The sequence below is a fragment of the Triticum dicoccoides genome, chromosome 7A, assembly GCF_002162155.2.
Source record: "Triticum dicoccoides isolate Atlit2015 ecotype Zavitan chromosome 7A, WEW_v2.0, whole genome shotgun sequence".
Classification (NCBI taxonomy): Eukaryota; Viridiplantae; Streptophyta; class Magnoliopsida; order Poales; family Poaceae; genus Triticum; species Triticum dicoccoides.
The window spans coordinates 185,494,557-185,502,177 of NC_041392.1; positions in this window are offsets into that span (position 1 = coordinate 185,494,557).

Consider the following 7,621-nt stretch of genomic DNA (forward strand, 5'->3'; position numbering starts at 1 on the left):
ACTCTTTATATGATGGTCTTTCACTTATGCAGATTTGAATTATTATGATCCTGCACATAAAGAAAACACAAGGGCCTCGGCGGCTTACCTCCGGGAGGGTCATGAAACCCAATTAAAGATGTTGGGGACAAATAGTCCATGACCAGGGCCGGTCTAATAACTGCTAAGTAAAATAACATACCTGTGATATATACTCAAATTGTCGGCTTATCAGCTTCGTGCAATTTAAAGGTGTGAGAACTATAACTTCAACCATGGTATTCATTAATCTTTGGCGATGTAGAATATGTCCTCCCGATGGGTTGTATAAAACCAAAGCATGCTTCCAATGTAAGTCGTAAACAGGGCAGCTGGGCCCAACTTATAAAAAATGAAAAGCGGCGAAAAACTCAAACACGGATAAGAAAACAAAAGAAATTCAAGGCTTTTGTAGACTATCAAATTAAAGTGTCATATTCAATGAAACTAGCTGGAGCCACTGGATTGTTCGTGCTGCCATGATCCGGACTCACGGTGTGCCTAATCTACATTTGAACCCTAGATAAGTCTGGTCTTGCTCAAAGACTTATGAGGAGTACGCGGGGCCGGAGTGACAGTATCATGGGCCGATTTATCCAAGTTTCAAGGAAGGTGGCTTATGAAGATGGATCCATCTGACTCTGTAAACCATACTCTCGCATGACAAGTCGTCATTTGAACCTTAATCAAGCTCAGATCTTGGTCGAATACGCCATAAAGACTGATCATTAAGAGTTTGGCGGGTCAATCAGGATGACCTGATGGAGTTGAAGCAGCTGGTGTTATAGGTAGGACGACCCGGGCAGAGTTTGTTCTCTTTGGTCGAATACGCCTATGTTTGAACAAACCTGGTTAAGAGGGTAGTAACGCTATGTTCTTTTCGGTCGAATACGCCTATGTTTGAACAGGAAGCCCCCAAGTGACATACTTACAAACATGGCGTTGAGTCGATCAAGAGGGTACCGACAGCTATGTTCTCTTTGGTAAATACACCTATGTTTGAACAGGAAGCCCCAAGTGACCATATAACCTTTTGGCCTTGCGCCGATCATGTGGGTACTGACAGCTATGCTCGATGAGCAGGAAGCCCCCAAGTGATCATATAAGTTTTGGCATTGCGCCTGATCAAGAGGGTACTGACAGCTATGCTCGATGAGCAGGAAGCCCCCAAGTGATCATCAGGGACCTATGTTTGAGTTGTTCTATGCATCCAACTCTCTTTGGTCCTAGAAGTTGTGGGCGTCAAGCCTCTTAAATGATGATAAAGACTTAGCTTTGAATAAGTAAAACGACAGAGGCCCTGAATTGTCAGGGATGTCGGCTTTATTATACTGCTTATAATATATACATGAGATAACTATGTACATCATGAGAGCTAGAGGCTCAAGTATACTAGGGCCAAAGATGAGCAATGTTCCACGGCCGACGGGTCTCCTCCTCCGATGTGTGTGAGTCCTTGTTGTCTCGAACGTCAATAAGGTAGTATGACCCGTTATGTAGATTCTTGCTAACCACAAAAGGTCCTTCCCAAGGTCGTGATAATTTGTGCATATCTGTCTGATCTTGGATGAGCCGGAGCACTAAGTTGCCCTCTTGAAAGGTTCTGGTTTTGACCCGGCGGTTGTGATAACGTCGTAGGTCTTGCTGGTAAATTGTCGAACGAGCTGCCGCCAGGTCATGCTCCTCATCCAATAATTCAAGTGCGTCTTGACATGCCTTTTCATTGTCGACCTCAACATAAGCCGCCACTCGGGGTGAATCATGACAGATGTCACTAGGGAGAACCGCCTCTGCCCCATAAACCATGAAGAAGGTTTGTAACCCGTAGACCTGTTGGGGGTTGTGTTGATGCTCCATAACACTGAAGGTAACTCCTCCACCCAACAACCCGGCGTTCTCTGTAAAGGAACCATAAGCCGGGGCTTGATACCTCGCAAAATCTCCTGATTTGCTTGTTTTGCCTGCCCATTGGATTGAGGGTGAGCTATAGAGGAAACATCAAGCCGGATATGCTCCCGTTGACAAAATTCTTCCATAGCACCTTTAGAAAGGTTAGTGCCATTATCTGTTATGATGCTATGTGGAAAGCCAAAACAGAAGGTCACGTTCTTCATGAATTGAACCACCGTTGCCACATCGCATTTACTAGTCGGATCTGCTTCAATCCACTTAGTAAACTTATCAACCGCCACCAAGAGGTGGTTCTTCTTATCCTTGGACTTTTTGAAAGGCCCAACCATATCAAGCCCCCAAGTTGCAAACGTCCAAGTAATTGGAATCATCCTCAATTCTTGAGCCAGCACATGAGCTCGTCGTGCAAATTTTTGACAGCCGTCATATCTGCTTACCAAATCCTCAGCATCAGCATGAGCCGTTAGCTAATAAAACCCATGACAAAAAGCCTTGGTACCAAAGATTTAGAGCCGGCGTGATGACCACAATCTCCTTTGTGGATTTCTCATAAAATCTCACAGCCTTCTTCAGGAGAGACGCAACGTTGAAACACTCCTGTAACATTGCGATGGTGCAACTCTCCATTGACAATTGTCATTGACTTAGACCACCGGGTTATCTTCCTGGCCAAGACCTCATCCTCTGGCAACTCACCTCGGGTCATGTAAGCCAAATACGGAACCGTCCAATCAGGAATAGCATGGAGATCCGCCACCAATTGTGCTTTTGGGTCAGGAATAGCAAGGTCCTCCTCTATAGGCACTTTCACAGATGGATTAAGCATAATATCCAAAAATGTATTGGGCGGCACCGGCTTACGCTGAGATCCTAGCCGTCTTAAAGTATCAGCCGCCTCGTTCTTCCGGCGATCAATATGTTAAACTTGGTAACCATTGAAATCACCTGCAATGGCATCAACCTCCCAGCGATAAGCCGCCATAAGAGGATCCTTGGAATCCCAAGTGCCTGAAACTTGCTGAGCCACCAGATCTGAATCGCCGAAGCACCTCACCCAGCTTAAGCTCATCTCCTTAGCCATCCGAAGACCATGGAGTAAGGCCTCATACTTAGATGCATTGTTAGTACAAGGGAACATTAACTAGAGAACATAGGAAAACTTGTCACCTCGTGGGGAAGTCAAAACAACTCCAGCCCCCGAGCCCTCCAGCTGTCTGGATCCATCAAAGTGGATAGTCTAATGTGTGTTATCCGGCTTTTCATCGGGCGCCTGTAACTCTGTCCAATCATTGATGAAATCCACCAGTGCTTGGGATTTGATGGCCGTGCGTGGCACATACTTTAAACCATGAGGAACGAGCTCAATGGCCCATTTAGCAACCCGGCCTGTGGCTTCTCTGTTTTGAATGATATCTCCAAAAGGAGCATAACTCACCACAGTAATAGGATGACCTTGAAAATATTGCTTGAGTTTCCGGCTTGCCATGAAAACCACATAAACAAGCTTCTTCTATTGTGGGTACCTCTGTTTAGACTCAATAAGCACCTCATTGATATAATAAACCGGCCATTTAACCGGATATTCCTTGCCTGCCTCCTTCCTTTCCACCACAATGGCTACACTAACGGCCCGGCTATTAGCAGCCACATATAACAACAAAGGCTCTTTATCAACAGGGGCAGCAAGCACGGGCGGCTCAACCAACTGTTTTTTCAGATCCTCAAACACCCGATCAGCGGCATCACTCCAAACAAAATGATCTGTGTTTTTCATCATCTAGTGAAGGGGAATAGCCTTCTCACCCAGCTGGCTTATGAACCGACTCAAAGCCGTAATACGACCCGCTAGTCGTTGAACATCATTGACACACGCTGGTTTAGCCAAAGACGTAATGGCTTTGATCTTCTCCTGGTTAGCTTGAATGCCTCTGTTAGAAACCAGAAATCCCAATAGCTTGCCTGCTGGCATACCAAAGACACATTTGGCCAGGTTAAGCATCATCTTGTAGACCCTGAGATTGTCAAATGTCTCTTTCAAATCAGCAATCAAGGTCTCTTTCTCTCTTGACTTCACCATAATGTCATCTACATAAGCATGAACATTGCGCCCAATCTAATTATGAAGGTAATTTTGTACACACCACTGATAAGTCGCATGGGCGCTCTTGAGCCCAAAAGGCATAGACACATAGCAAAAGGCTCCAAACGGAGTAATGAAAGCTATCTTCTCCTGGTCCTTAACTGCCATTTTGATCTGATGATAACCATAATAAGAATCCAAAAAACTCAAATGCTCACAACCCGTCGTAGCATCAATGATTTGATCAATACGAGGGAGAGCAAACGGATCAGCCGGACAAGCCTTGTTTAAGTCCGTGTAATCCACACACATTCGCCAAGTGCCATTCTTTTTTAGTACCAGCACCGGATTAGCCAATCACTCAGGATGAAAAACTTCAATGATAAACCCGGCTGCCAAAAGCCAGGCCACTTCCTCACCAATTGCCTTCCGCCTCTCCTTGTTAAACCGGCAAAGAAATTGCTTGACCGGTTTAAAATTTGGGTCAATATTAAGAGTGTGCTCAGCGAGTTCCCTTGGTACACCCGGCATGTTAGAAGGCTTCCATGCAAAGATGTCCCGGTTCTCATGGATGAACTCGATGAGCGCGCTTTCCTATTTCGGATCCAGATTAGCGCTGATGCTGAACTGTTTAGATGAGTCTCCAGGGGTGAAATCAACCATTTTAGTATCGTCCGCCAATTTAAACTTTAACGAAGGATCATGCTTTGTGGTTGGCTTCTTCAAGGACGTCATGTCTACCGGGTCAACATTGTCTTTGTAAAATTTCAGCTCCTCCATTGCACAAACTGATTCAGCATAAGCCGCATCACCTTCCTCACATTCCAGGGCCACCTTGCGACTCCCATGCACTGTGATGGTGCCCTTATAGCCCGGCATTTTAAGCTGCAAGTAGACATAACATGGCCTCGCCATGAACATAGCATAAGCCGGCCGCCCAAACAGAGCATGATAAGGGATTTTGATCTTGACCACTTCGAAGGTTAACGTCTCATACCTGGAATCATGCTCATCTCCAAAGGCCACTTCCAACGAAATCTTACCCACTAGGTAGGCTGATTTACCTGGCACGACACCATGGAAGACAGTGTTTGACGGCTTAAGATTCTTATCTGTCAGTCCCATGCGCCGGAAGGTCTCATAATATAGGATGTTAATGCTGCTACCTCCATTTATGAGCACCTTAGTAAACTTATAACCTCCAACTTGAGGCGTGATACGTCTCCAATGTATCTATAATTTTTGATTGTTCCATGCTATTATATATTCTGTTTTGGATATTTAATGGGCTTATTTATACACTTTTATATTATTTTTGGGACTAACCTATTAACCGGAGGCCCAGCCCAAATTGCTGTTTTTTGCCTATTTCAGTGTTTCATAGAAAGAGAATATCAAACGGAGTCCAAACGGAATGAAACCTTCGGGAGCGTGATTTTTTGAACAAACGTGATCCAGAGGACTTGGAGTGGACGTTAAGCAACCAATGAGGAGGCCACGAGGCAGGGGGCGCGCCTACCCCCTAGGCGCGCCCTCCACCCTCGTGGGCCCCTTGTGGCTCCACCGACCTACTTCTTCCTCCTATATATACCTACGTACCCCCAAACCATCAGAGGGCACCACGAAAACCTAATTCCACCGCCGCAACCTTCTGTACCCGTGAGATCCCATCTTGGGGCCTTTTCGGTGCTCCGCCGGAGGGGGCATTGATCCGGAGGGCTTCTACATCAACACCATGGCCCCTCCAATGATGTGTGAATAGTTTACCTCAGACCTTCGGGTCCATAGTTATTAGCTAGATGGCTTCTTCTCTCTCTTTGGATCTCAATACAAAGTTCTCCTCGATCTTCTTGGAGATCTATTCAATGTAACTCTTTTTGCGGTGTGTTTGTCGAGATCCGATGAATTGTGGGTTTATGAACAAGATCTTGTCTGAATTATTTTATGTATGATTGGTTATCTTTGCAAGTCTCTTCGAATTATCAGTTTGGTTTGGCCTACTAGATTGATCTTTCTTGCAATGGGAGAAGTGCTTAGCTTTGGGTTCAATCTTGCGGTGCTTGATCCCAGTGACAGTAGGGGAAATGACACGTATTGTATTGTTTCCATCGAGGATAAAAAGATGGGGTTTATATCATATTGCATGAGTTTATCCCTCTACATCATGTCATCTTGCTTAAAGCGTTACTCCGTTCTTATGAACTTAATACTCTAGATGCATGCTGGATAGCGGTCGATGTGTGGAGTAATAGTAGTAGATGCAGGCAGGAGTCGGTCTACTTCTCACGGACGTGATGCCTATATACATGATCATGCCTAGATATTCTCATAATTATTCGCTTTTCTATCAATTGCTTGATAGTAATTTGTTCACCCACCGTAATACTTATGCTATCTTGAGAGAAGCCACTAGTGAATACTATGGCCCTCGGGTCTATTTTCCATCATACAAGTTTCCAATCTATTTTATTTTGCAATATGTACTTTCAATTTATATCATAAAAATACCAAAAATATTTATCTTATTATTATCTCTATTAGATCTCACTCTTGCAAGTGGTCGTGAAGGGATTGACAACCCCTTTAGCACATTGGTTGCGAGGTTCTTATTTGTTTGTGTAGGTACGACGTCACTCGCGCGTGGTCTCCTACTGGATTGATACCTTGGTTCTCAAAAACTGAGGGAAATACTTACGCTTCTTTGCTGCATCACCCTTTCCTCTTCAAGGGAAAACCAACGCATGATCAAGAGGTAGCAAGGCGCCACTACTAAAGCCGGATGACCTGGATTATCGACCCGGGGTGGATGATCCTCTCGACTCCACACAATAGGCTGCTCTGACCATCACAGATAACGCGGCACCACTGGCTCAATCGCGTTCACGGCCCTCTTATGAAGTTTCTGGTCCCTCTTACATAAGCTAGTGGTGAAGGCCTGATACTGCCCACTATTCAATTGTTTTGGATTGCTCTGATAACCGGATTGGTGCTATTGATTGCCCTGACTATTATGCTGATTATAACCACCCTAGTTATTGTGACCTTCAAATCCGGAACTTGAGCCGCAACCTCCATGACCCGGACCATGAGAGCCGGACCCTGATCCGTCATTTGGGCCATGGTGGCGCTGGATGGATTCCCAAAAGCTTCTCATTATGCTGCAATCCCTCCATGAATGAGTAGCCGGTTTACGATCTGTGCCGTGTTTTGGACATGGCTGGTTTAACATTGCTTCAAGGTTGAATCCTGCCCTCAGAGTCGGTGGCCCCTGCGGCCCCCTATGGCGCTGGTCGTTATTGCGTGCACCTGTGTTAGCCACAAAGTCATCAGCCTTGCGCTTACCATTGCCACCCTGACTGGCAGAGTTGTACTGTTGTCCGTTCATGTCATTACTCTTATTTCCCTTTCCCGATCTTTCATCCTCTGAATCGGGGTCCTTGGTACCATCAGAGTCGGCATACTTAACTAGAGCCGCCATCAGCTCCCCCATGTCGTTGCAATGACGCTTGAGCCGCCCAAGCTTCTGCTTGAGTGGAATGAACCGACAATTTTTCTCCAATATTAGAACCGCTGAGCCGATGTTGATGTTATCTGAAGAATGTATGATGGTTG